Genomic DNA, 13,612 nt, shown 5'->3' with positions numbered 1-13,612 from the left:
TGATACTTTCAGGTAATGATCACTACACTAACGCGACTTGGTTCCCCAAATTTCGTTCTTCTATGTTGAAGCGTTCGTTTCCAGTAACAGTTTGAATTTTTAGGTTTCACTCTGTTTTCTCCTATATTGATAGATGTATTTGGAACTCTAAATCCAACACGGTTTGTGCTAGCTTCTTGAAACTTGACACAATAAAGTAGTTTCACGTTCTATCTCTATGTTTTGTTTCCTCTTGATGTAGCCCTAACAGTGACCGGCGAGAAACACTTTCATGTAAAGGGGTTGCCAGGCTTCCCAAAATTACGAATCTCCAGAAATCTCAGCAAATATTTTTTCACCCAAACAGGATGATACTTTCAGGTAATGATCAGTACACTAAGGCGACTTGGTTCCCCAAATTTCGTTCTTCTATGTTGAAGCGTTCGTTTCCAGTAACAGTTTGAATTTTTAGGTTTCACTCTGTTTTCTCCTATATTGATAGATGTATTTGGAACTCTAAATCCAACACGGTTTGTGCTAGCTTCTTGAAACTTGACACAATAAAGTAGTTTCACGTTCTATCTCTATGTTTTGTTTCCTCTTGATGTAGCCCTAACAGTGACCGGCGAGAAACACTTTCATGTAAAGGGGTTGCCAGGCTTCCCAAAATTACGAATCTCCAGAAATCTCAGCAAATATTTTTTCACCCAAACTGGATGATACTTTCAGGTAATGATCAGTACACTAAGGCGACTTGGTTCCCCAAATTTCGTTCTTCTATGTTGAAGCGTTCGTTTCCAGTAACAGTTTGAAATTTAGGTTTCACTCTGTTTTCTCCTATATTGATAGATGTATTTGGAACTCTGAATACAACACGGTTTGTGCTAGCTTCTTGAAACTTGACACAATAAAGTAGTTTCACGTTGTATCTCTATGTTTTGTTTCCTCTTGATGTAGCCCTAACAGTGACTGGCGAGAAACACTTTCATGGAAAGGGGTTGCCAGGCTTCCCAAATATACGAATCTCCAGAAATCTCAGCAAATATTTTTTCACCCAAACAGGATGATACTTTCAGGTAATGATCAGTACACTAAGGCGACTTGGTTCCCCAAATTTCGTTCTTCTATGTTGAAGCGTTCGTTTCCAGTAACAGTTTGAATTTTTAGGTTTCACTCTGTTTTCTCCTATATTGATAGATGTATTTGGAACTCTGAATCCAACAAGGTTTGTGCTAGGTTCTTGAAACTTGACACAATAAAGTAGTTTCACGTTCTATCTCTATGTTTTGTTTCCTCTTGATGTAGCCCTAAGCAGTGACTGGCGATAAACACTTTCATGGAGAGGGGTGGCTTCCCAAAATTACGAATCTCCAGAAATCTCAGCAAATATTTTTTCACCCAAACTGGATGATACTTTCAGGTAATGATCAGTACACTAAGGCGACTTGGTTCCCCAAATTTCGTTCTTCTATGTTGAAGCGTTCGTTTCCAGTAACAGTTTGAATTTTTAGGTTTCACTCTGTTTTCTCCTATATTGATAGATGTATTTGGAACTCTAAATCCAACACGGTTTGTGCTAGCTTCTTGAAACTTGACACAATAAAGCAGTTTCACGTTCTATCCCTATGTTTTGTTTCCTCTTGATGTAGCCCTAAGCAGTGACTGGCGATAAACACTTTCATGGAAAGGGGTTGCCATGCTTCCCAAAATTACGAATCTCCAGAAATCTCAGCAAATATTTTTTCACCCAAACTGGATGATACTTTCAGGTAATGATCAGTACACTAAGGCGACTTGGTTCCCCAAATGTCGTTCTTCTATGTTGAAGCATTCGTTTCCAGTAACAGTTTGAATTTTTAGGTTTCACTCTGTTTTCTCCTATATTGATAGAGGTATTTGGAACTCTAAATCCAACACGGTTTGTGCTAGCTTCTTGAAACTTGACACAATAAAGTAGTTTCATGTTCTATCTCTATGTTTTGTTTCCTCTTGAGGTAGCCCTAACAGTGACTGGCGAGAAACACTTTCATGGAAAGGGGTTGCCAGGCTTCCCAAATATACGAATCTCCAGAAATCTCAGGAAATATTTTTTCACCCAAACAGGATGATACTTTCAGGTAATGATCAGTACACTATGGCGACTTGGTTCCCCAAATTTCGTTCTTCTATGTTGAAGCGTTCGTTTCCAGTAACAGTTTGAATTTTTAGGTTTCACTCTGTTTTCTCCTATATTGATAGATGTATTTGGAACTCTAAATCCAACACGGTTTGTGCTAGCTTCTTGAAACTTGACACAATAAAGTAGTTTCACGTTCTATCTCTATGTTTTGTTTCCTCTTGATGTAGCCCTAAGCAGTGACTGGCGAGAAACACTTTCATGGAAAGGGGTTGCCAGGCTTCCCAAAATTACGAATCTCCAGAAATCTCAGCAAATATTTTTTCACCCAAACAGGATGATACTTTCAGGTAATGATCAGTACACTAAGGCGACTTGCTTCCCCAAATTTCGTTCTTCTATGTTGAAGCGTTCGTTTCCAGTAACAGTTTGAATTTTTAGGTTTCACTCTGTTTTCTCCTATATTGATAGATGTATTTGGAACTCTAAATCCAACACGGTTTGTGCTAGCTTCTTGAAACTTGACACAATAAAGTAGTTTCACGTTCTATCTCTATGTTTTGTTTCCTCATGATGTAGCCCTAAGCATTGACTGGCGAGAAACACTTTCATGGAAAGGGGTGGCTTCCCAAAATTACAAATCTCGAGAAATCGCAGCAAATATTTTTTCACCCAAACTGGATGATACTTTCAGGTAATGATCAGTACACTAAGGCGACTTGGTTCCCCAAATTTCGTTCTTCTATGTTGAAGCGTTCGTTTCCAGTAACAATTTGAATTTTTAGGTTTCACTCTGTTTTCTCCTATATTGATAGAGGTATTTGGAACTCTGAATCCAACACGGTTTGTGCTAGCTTCTTGAAACTTGACACAATAAAGTAGGTTCACGTTCTATCTCTATGTTTTGTTTCCTCTTGATGTAGCCCTAAGCATTGACTGGCGAGAAACACTTTCATGGAAAGGGGTGGCTTCCCAAAATTACGAATCTCCAGAAATCTCAGCAAATATTTTTTCACCCAAACTGGATGATACTTTCAGGTAATGATCAGTACACTAAGGCGACTTGGTTCCCCAAATGTCGTTCTTCTATGTTGAAGCGTTCGTTTCCAGTAACAGTTTGAATTTTTAGGTTTCACTCTGTTTTCTCCTATATTGATAGATGTATTTGGAACTCTAAATCCAACACGGTTTGTGCTAGCTTCTTGAAACTTGACACAATAAAGTAGTTTCACGTTCTATCTCTATGTTTTGTTTCCTCTTGATGTAGCCCTAACAGTGACCGGCGAGAAACACTTTCATGTAAAGGGGTTGCCAGGCTTCCCAAAATTACGAATCTCCAGAAATCTCAGCAAATATTTTTTCACCCAAACAGGATGATACTTTCAGGTAATGATCAGTACACTAAGGCGACTTGGTTCCCCAAATTTCGTTCTTCTATGTTGAAGCGTTCGTTTCCAGTAACAGTTTGAATTTTTAGGTTTCACTCTGTTTTCTCCTATATTGATAGATGTATTTGGAACTCTGAATCCAACAAGGTTTGTGCTAGGTTCTTGAAACTTGACACAATAAAGTAGTTTCACGTTCTATCTCTATGTATTGTTTCCTCTTGATGTAGCCCTAAGCAGTGACTGGCGATAAACACTTTCATGGAGAGGGGTGGCTTCCCAAAATTACGAATCTCCAGAAATCTCAGCAAATATTTTTTCACCCAAACTGGATGATACTTTCAGGTAATGATCAGTACACTAAGGCGACTTGGTTCCCCAAATTTCGTTCTTCTATGTTGAAGCGTTCGTTTCCAGTAACAGTTTGAATTTTTAGGTTTCACTCTGTTTTCTCCTATATTGATAGATGTACTTGGAACTCTAAATCCAACACGGTTTGTGCTAGCTTCTTGAAACTTGACACAATAAAGCAGTTTCACGTTCTATCTCTATGTTTTGTTTCCTCTTGATGTAGCCCTAAGCAGTGACTGGCGATAAACACTTTCATGGAAAGGGGTTGCCATGTTTCCCAAAATTACGAATCTCCAGAAATCTCAGCAAATATTTTTTCACCCAAACTGGATGATACTTTCAGGTAATGATCAGTACACTAAGGCGACTTGGTTCCCCAAATGTCGTTCTTCTATGTTGAAGCGTTCGTTTCCAGTAACAGTTTGAATTTTTAGGTTTCACTCTGTTTTCTCCTATATTGATAGAGGTATTTGGAACTCTAAATCCAACACGGTTTGTGCTAGCTTCTTGAAACTTGACACAATAAAGTAGTTTCATGTTCTATCTCTATGTTTTGTTTCCTCTTGAGGTAGCCCTAACAGTGACTGGCGAGAAACACTTTCATGGAAAGGGGTTGCCAGGCTTCCCAAATATACGAATCTCCAGAAATCTCAGGAAATATTTTTTCACCCAAACAGGATGATACTTTCAGGTAATGATCAGTACACTATGGCGACTTGGTTCCCCAAATTTCGTTTTTCTATGTTGAAGCGTTCGTTTCCAGTAACAGTTTGAATTTTTAGGTTTCACTCTGTTTTCTCCTATATTGATAGATGTATTTGGAACTCTAAATCCAACACGGTTTGTGCTAGCTTCTTGAAACTTGACACAATAAAGTAGTTTCACGTTCTATCTCTATGTTTTGTTTCCTCTTGATGTAGCCCTAAGCAGTGACTGGCGAGAAACACTTTCATGGAAAGGGGTTGCCAGGCTTCCCAAAATTACGAATCTCCAGAAATCTCAGCAAATATTTTTTCACCCAAACAGGATGATACTTTCAGGTAATGATCAGTACACTAAGGCGACTTGCTTCCCCAAATTTCGTTCTTCTATGTTGAAGCGTTCGTTTCCAGTAACAGTTTGAATTTTTAGGTTTCACTCTGTTTTCTCCTATATTGATAGATGTATTTGGAACTCTAAATCCAACACGGTTTGTGCTAGCTTCTTGAAACTTGACACAATAAAGTAGTTTCACGTTCTATCTCTATGTTTTGTTTCCTCATGATGTAGCCCTAAGCATTGACTGGCGAGAAACACTTTCATGGAAAGGGGTGGCTTCCCAAAATTACGAATCTCCAGAAATCGCAGCAAATATTTTTTCACCCAAACTGGATGATACTTTCAGGTAATGATCAGTACACTAAGGCGACTTGGTTCCCCAAATTTCGTTCTTCTATGTTGAAGCGTTCGTTTCCAGTAACAGTTTGAATTTTTAGGTTTCACTCTGTTTTCTCCTATATTGATAGAGGTATTTGGAACTCTGAATCCAACACGGTTTGTGCTAGCTTCTTGAAACTTGACACAATAAAGTAGGTTCACGTTCTATCTCTATGTTTTGTTTCCTCTTGATGTAGCCCTAAGCATTGACTGGCGAGAAACACTTTCATGGAAAGGGGTGGCTTCCCAAAATTACGAATCTCCAGAAATCTCAGCAAATATTTTTTCACCCAAACTGGATGATACTTTCAGGTAATGATCACTACACTAACGCGACTTGGTTCCCCAAATTTCGTTCTTCTATGTTGAAGCGTTCGTTTCCAGTAACAGTTTGAATTTTTAGGTTTCACTCTGTTTTCTCCTATATTGATAGATGTATTTGGAACTCTAAATCCAACACGGTTTGTGCTAGCTTCTTGAAACTTGACACAATAAAGTAGTTTCACGTTCTATCTCTATGTTTTGTTTCCTCTTGATGTAGCCCTAACAGTGACCGGCGAGAAACACTTTCATGTAAAGGGGTTGCCAGGCTTCCCAAAATTACGAATCTCCAGAAATCTCAGCAAATATTTTTTCACCCAAACAGGATGATACTTTCAGGTAATGATCAGTACACTAAGGCGACTTGGTTCCCCAAATTTCGTTCTTCTATGTTGAAGCGTTCGTTTCCAGTAACAGTTTGAAATTTAGGTTTCACTCTGTTTTCTCCTATATTGATAGATGTATTTGGAACTCTGAATACAACACGGTTTGTGCTAGCTTCTTGAAACTTGACACAATAAAGTAGTTTCACGTTCTATCTCTATGTTTTGTTTCCTCTTGATGTAGCCCTAAGCAGTGACTGACGAGAAACACTTTCATGGAAAGGGGTTGCCAGGCTTCCCAAATATACGAATCTCCAGAAATCTCAGGAAATATTTTTTCACCCAAACAGGATGATACTTTCAGGTAATGATCAGTACACTAAGGCGACTTGGTTCCCCAAATTTCGTTCTTCTATGTTGAAGCGTTCGTTTCCAGTAACAGTTTGAATTTTTAGGTTTCACTCTGTTTTCTCCTATATTGATAGATGTATTTGGAACTCTGAATCCAACAAGGTTTGTGCTAGGTTCTTGAAACTTGACACAATAAAGTAGTTTCACGTTCTATCTCTATGTTTTGTTTCCTCTTGATGTAGCCCTAAGCAGTGACTGGCGATAAACACTTTCATGGAGAGGGGTGGCTTCCCAAAATTACGAATCTCCAGAAATCTCAGCAAATATTTTTTCACCCAAACTGGATGATACTTTCAGGTAATGATCAGTACACTAAGGCGACTTGGTTCCCCAAATTTCGTTCTTCTATGTTGAAGCGTTCGTTTCCAGTAACAGTTTGAATTTTTAGGTTTCACTCTGTTTTCTCCTATATTGATAGATGTATTTGGAACTCTAAATCCAACACGGTTTGTGCTAGCTTCTTGAAACTTGACACAATAAAGCAGTTTCACGTTCTATCTCTATGTTTTGTTTCCTCTTGATGTAGCCCTAAGCAGTGACTGGCAAGAAACACTTTCATGGAAAGGGGTTGCCATGCTTCCCAAAATTACGAATCTCCAGAAATCTCAGCAAATATTTTTTCACCCAAACTGGATGATACTTTCAGGTAATGATCAGTACACTAAGGCGACTTGGTTCCCCAAATGTCGTTCTTCTATGTTGAAGCGTTCGTTTCCAGTAACAGTTTGAATTTTTAGGTTTCACTCTGTTTTCTCCTATATTGATAGATGTATTTGGAACTCTAAATCCAACACGGTTTGTGCTAGCTTCTTGAAACTTGACACAATATAGTAATTTCACGTTCTATCTCTATGTTTTGTTTCCTCTTGATGTAGCCCTAAGCATTGACTGGCGAGAAACACTTTCATGGAAAGGGGTGGCTTCCCAAAATTACGAATCTCCAGAAATCTCAGCAAATATTTTTTCACCCAAACTGGATGATACTTTCAGGTAATGATCACTACACTAACGCGACTTGGTTCCCCAAATTTCGTTCTTCTATGTTGAAGCGTTCGTTTCCAGTAACAGTTTGAATTTTTAGGTTTCACTCTGTTTTCTCCTATATTGATAGATGTATTTGGAACTCTGAATACAACACGGTTTGTGCTAGCTTCTTGAAACTTGACACAATAAAGTAGTTTCACGTTCTATCTCTATGTTTTGTTTCCTCTTGATGTAGCCCTAAGCAGTGACTGACGAGAAACACTTTCTTGGAAAGGGGTTGCCAGGCTTCCCAAAATTACGAATCTCCAGAAATCTCAGCAAATATTTTTTCACCCAAACTGGATGATACTTTCAGGTAATGATCAGTACACTAAGGCGACTTGGTTCCCCAAATTTCGTTCTTCTATATTGAAGCGTTCGTTTCCAGTAACAGTTTGAATTTTTAGGTTTCACTCTGTTTTCTCCTATATTGATAGATGTATTTGGAACTCTAAATCCAACATGGTTTGTGCTAGCTTCTTGAAACTTGACACAATAAAGTAGTTTCACGTTCTATCTCTATGTTTTGTTTCCTCTTGATGTAGCCCTAACAGTGACTGGCGAGAAACACTTTCATGGAAAGGGGTTGCCAGGCTTTCCAAATATACGAATCTCCAGAAATCTCAGGAAATATTTTTTCACCCAAACAGGATGATACTTTCAGGTAATGATCAGTACACTATGGCGACTTGGTTCCCCAAATTTCGTTTTTCTATATTGAAGCGTTCGTTTCCAGTAACAGTTTGAATTTTTAGGTTTCACTCTGTTTTCTCCTATATTGATAGATATATTTGGAACTCTAAATTCAACACGGTTTTTGCTAGCTTCATGAAACTTGACACAATAAAGTAGTTTCACGTTCTATCTCTATGTTTTGTTTCCTCTTGATGTAGCCCTAACAGTGACTGGCGAGAAACACTTTCATGGAAAGGGGTTGCCAGGCTTCCCAAATATACGAATCTCCAGAAATCTCAGCAAATATTTTTTCACCCAAACTGGATGATACTTTCAGGTAATGATCAGTACACTATGGCGACTTGGTTCCCCAAATTTCGTTTTTCTATGTTGAAGCGTTCGTTTCCAGTAACAGTTTGAATTTTTAGGTTTCACTCTGTTTTCTCCTATATTGATAGATGTATTTGGAACTCTAAATCCAACACGGTTTGTGCTAGCTTCTTGAAACTTGACACAATAAAGTAGTTTCACGTTCTATCTCTAAGTTTTGTTTCCTCTTGATGTAGCCCTAACAGTGACCGGCGAGAAACACTTTCATGTAAAGGGGTTGCCAGGCTTCCCAAAATTACGAATCTCCAGAAATCTCAGCAAATATTTTTTCACCCAAACAGGATGATACTTTCAGGTAATGATCAGTACACTAAGGCGACTTGGTTCCCCAAATTTCGTTCTTCTATGTTGAAGCGTTCGTTTCCAGTAACAGTTTGAATTTTTAGGTTTCACTCTGTTTTCTCCTATATTGATAGATGTATTTGGAACTCTAAATCCAACACGGTTTGTGCTAGCTTCTTGAAACTTGACACAATAAAGTAGTTTCACGTTCTATCTCTATGTTTTGTTTCCTCTTGATGTAGCCCTAACAGTGACCGGCGAGAAACACTTTCATGTAAAGGGGTTGCCAGGCTTCCCAAAATTACGAATCTCCAGAAATCTCAGCAAATATTTTTTCACCCAAACAGGATGATACTTTCAGGTAATGATCAGTACACTAAGGCGACTTGGTTCCCCAAATTTCGTTCTTCTATGTTGAAGCGTTCGTTTCCAGTAACAGTTTGAATTTTTAGGTTTCACTCTGTTTTCTCCTATATTGATAGATGTATTTGGAACTCTAAATCCAACACGGTTTGTGCTAGCTTCTTGAAACTTGACACAATAAAGTAGTTTCACGTTCTATCTCTATGTTTTGTTTCCTCTTGATGTAGCCCTAAGCATTGACTGGCGAGAAACACTTTCATGGAAAGGGGTGGCTTCCCAAAATTACGAATCTCCAGAAATCTCAGCAAATATTTTTTCACCCAAACTGGATGATACTTTCAGGTAATGATCACTACACTAAGGCGACTTGGTTCCCCAAATTTCCTTCTTCTATGTTGAAGCGTTCGTTTCCAGTAACAGTTTGAATTTTTAGGTTTCACTCTGTTTTCTCCTATATTGATAGAGGTATTTGGAACTCTGAATCCAACACGGTTTGTGCTAGCTTCTTGAAACTTGACACAATAAAGTAGTTTCACGTTCTATCTCTATGTTTTGTTTCCTCTTGATGTAGCCCTAAGCAGTGACTGACGAGAAACACTTTCATGGAAAGGGGTTGCCAGGCTTCCCAAAATTACGAATCTCCAGAAATCTCAGCAAATATTTTTTCACCCAAACTGGATGATACTTTCAGGTAATGATCAGTACACTAAGGCGACTTGGTTCCCCAAATTTCGTTCTTCTATATTGAAGCGTTCGTTTCCAGTAACAGTTTGAATTTTTAGGTTTCACTCTGTTTTCTCCTATATTGATAGATGTATTTGGAACTCTAAATCCAACACGGTTTGTGCTAGCTTCTTGAAACTTGACACAATAAAGTAGTTTCACGTTCTATCTCTATGTTTTGTTTCCTCTTGATGTAGCCCTAACAGTGACTGGCGAGAAACACTTTCATGGAAAGGGGTTGCCAGGCTTCCCAAATATATGAATCTCCAGAAATCTCAGGAAATATTTTTTCACCCAAACAGGATGATACTTTCAGATAATGATCAGTACACTATGGCGACTTGGTTCCCCAAATTTCGTTTTTCTATATTGAAGCGTTCGTTTCCAGTAACAGTTTGAATTTTTAGGTTTCACTCTGTTTTCTCCTATATTGATAGATGTATTTGGAACTCTAAATCCAACACGGTTTTTGCTAGCTTCATGAAACTTGACACAATAAAGTAGTTTCACGTTCTATCTCTATGTTTTGTTTCCTCTTGATGTAGCCCTAACAGTGACTGGCGAGAAACACTTTCATGGAAAGGGGTTGCCAGGCTTCCCAAATATACGAATCTCCAGAAATCTCAGCAAATATTTTTTCACCCAAACTGGATGATACTTTCAGGTAATGATCAGTACACTATGGCGACTTGGTTCCCCAAATTTCGTTTTTCTATGTTGAAGCGTTCGTTTCCAGTAACAGTTTGAATTTTTAGGTTTCACTCTGTTTTCTCCTATATTGATAGATGTATTTGGAACTCTAAATCCAACACGGTTTGTGCTAGCTTCTTGAAACTTGACACAATAAAGTAGTTTCACGTTCTATCTCTATGTTTTGTTTCCTCTTGATGTAGCCCTAAGCAGTGACTGGCGAGAAACACTTTCATGGAAAGGGGTTGCCAGGCTTCCCAAAATTACGAATCTCCAGAAATCTCAGCAAATATTTTTTCACCCAAACAGGATGATACTTTCAGGTAATGATCAGTACACTAAGGCGACTTGGTTCCCCAAATTTCGTTCTTCTATGTTGAAGCGTTCGTTTCCAGTAACAGTTTGAATTTTTAGGTTTCACTCTGTTTTCTCCTATATTGATAGATGTATTTGGAACTCTAAATCCAACACGGTTTGTGCTAGCTTCTTGAAACTTGACACAATAAAGTAGTTTCACGTTCTATCTCTATGTTTTGTTTCCTCATGATGTAGCCCTAAGCATTGACTGGCGAGAAACACTTTCATGGAAAGGGGTGGCTTCCCAAAATTACGAATCTCCAGAAATCGCAGCAAATATTTTTTCACCCAAACTGGATGATACTTTCAGGTAATGAACAGTACACTAAGGCGACTTGGTTCCCCAAATTTCGTTCTTCTATGTTGAAGCGTTCGTTTCCAGTAACAGTTTGAATTTTTAGGTTTCACTCTGTTTTCTCCTATATTGATAGAGGTATTTGGAACTCTGAATCCAACACGGTTTGTGCTAGCTTCTTGAAACTTGACACAATAAAGTAGGTTCACGTTCTATCTCTATGTTTTGTTTCCTCTTGATGTAGCCCTAAGCATTGACTGGCGAGAAACACTTTCATGGAAAGGGGTGGCTTCCCAAAATTACGAATCTCCAGAAATCTCAGCAAATATTTTTTCACCCAAACTGGATGATACTTTCAGGTAATGATCACTACACTAACGCGACTTGGTTCCCCAAATTTCGTTCTTCTATGTTGAAGCGTTCGTTTCCAGTAACAGTTTGAATTTTTAGGTTTCACTCTGTTTTCTCCTATATTGATAGATGTATTTGGAACTCTGAATACAACACGGTTTGTGCTAGCTTCTTGAAACTTGACACAATAAAGTAGTTTCACGTTCTATCTCTATGTTTTGTTTCCTCTTGATGTAGCCCTAAGCAGTGACTGACGAGAAACACTTTCATGTAAAGGGGTTGCCAGGCTTCCCAAAATTACGAATCTCCAGAAATCTCAGCAAATATTTTTTCACCCAAACAGGATGATACTTTCAGGTAATGATCAGTACACTAAGGCGACTTGGTTCCCCAAATTTCGTTCTTCTATGTTGAAGCGTTCGTTTCCAGTAACAGTTTGAATTTTTAGGTTTCACTCTGTTTTCTCCTATATTGATAGATGTATTTGGAACTCTAAATCCAACACGGTTTGTGCTAGCTTCTTGAAACTTGACACAATAAAGTAGTTTCACGTTCTATCTCTATGTTTTGTTTCCTCTTGATGTAGCCCTAACAGTGACTGGCGAGAAACACTTTCATGGAAAGGGGTTGCCAGGCTTCCCAAATATACGAATCTCCAGAAATCTCAGCAAATATTTTTTCACCCAAACTGGATGATACTTTCAGGTAATGATCAGTACACTATGGCGACTTGGTTCCCCAAATTTCGTTTTTCTATGTTGAAGCGTTCGTTTCCAGTAACAGTTTGAATTTTTAGGTTTCACTCTGTTTTCTCCTATATTGATAGATGTATTTGGAACTCTAAATCCAACACGGTTTGTGCTAGCTTCTTGAAACTTGACACAATAAAGTAGTTTCACATTCTATCTCTATGTTTTGTTTCCTCTTGATGTAGCCCTAACAGTGACCGGTGAGAAACACTTTCATGTAAACGGGTTGCCAGGCTTCCCAAAATTACGAATCTCCAGAAATCTCAGCAAATATTTTTTCACCCAAACAGGATGATACTTTCAGGTAATGATCAGTACACTAAGGCGACTTGGTTCCCCAAATTTCGTTCTTCTATGTTGAAGCGTTCGTTTCCAGTAACAGTTTGAATTTTTAGGTTTCACTCTGTTTTCTCCTATATTGATAGATGTATTTGGAACTCTAAATCCAACACGGTTTGTGCTAGCTTCTTGAAACTTGACACAATAAAGTAGTTTCACGTTCTATCTCTATGTTTTGTTTCCTCTTGATGTAGCCCTAACAGTGACCGGCGAGAAACACTTTCATGTAAAGGGGTTGCCAGGCTTCCCAAAATTACGAATCTCCAGAAATCTCAGCAAATATTTTTTCACCCAAACAGGATGATACTTTCAGGTAATGATCAGTACACTAAGGCGACTTGGTTCCCCAAATTTCGTTCTTCTATGTTGAAGCGTTCGTTTCCAGTAACAGTTTGAATTTTTAGGTTTCACTCTGTTTTCTCCTATATTGATAGATGTATTTGGAACTCTAAATCCAACACGGTTTGTGCTAGCTTCTTGAAACTTGACACAATAAAGTAGTTTCACATTCTATCTCTATGTTTTGTTTCCTCTTGATGTAGCCCTAAGCATTGACTGGCGAGAAACACTTTCATGGAAAGGGGTGGCTTCCCAAAATTACGAATCTCCAGAAATCTCAGCAAATATTTTTTCACCCAAACTGGATGATACTTTCAGGTAATGATCAGTACACTAAGGCGACTTGGTTCCCCAAATTTCGTTCTTCTATGTTGAAGCGTTCGTTTCCAGTAACAGTTTGAATTTTTAGGTTTCACTCTGTTTTCTCCTATATTGATAGATGTATTTGGAACTCTAAATCCAACACGGTTTGTGCTAGCTTCTTGAAACTTGACACAATAAAGTAGTTTCACGTTCTATCTCTATGTTTTGTTTCCTCTTGATGTAGCCCTAACAGTGACTGGCGAGAAACACTTTCATGGAAAGGGGTTGCCAGGCTTCCCAAATATGCGAATCTCCAGAAATCTCAGGAAATATTTTTTCACCCAAACAGGATGATACTTTCAGGTAATGATCAGTACACTAAGGCGACTTGGTTCCCCAAATTTCGTTCTTCTATGTTGAAGCGTTCGTTT

This window comes from Spermophilus citellus (assembly GCF_964194105.1).
Source record: "Spermophilus citellus genome assembly, chromosome: 7".
NCBI classification, from domain to species: Eukaryota; Metazoa; Chordata; class Mammalia; order Rodentia; family Sciuridae; genus Spermophilus; species Spermophilus citellus.
The sequence above is the reverse complement of the archived record's forward strand: the minus strand, read 5'-3'. Positions refer to the sequence as shown.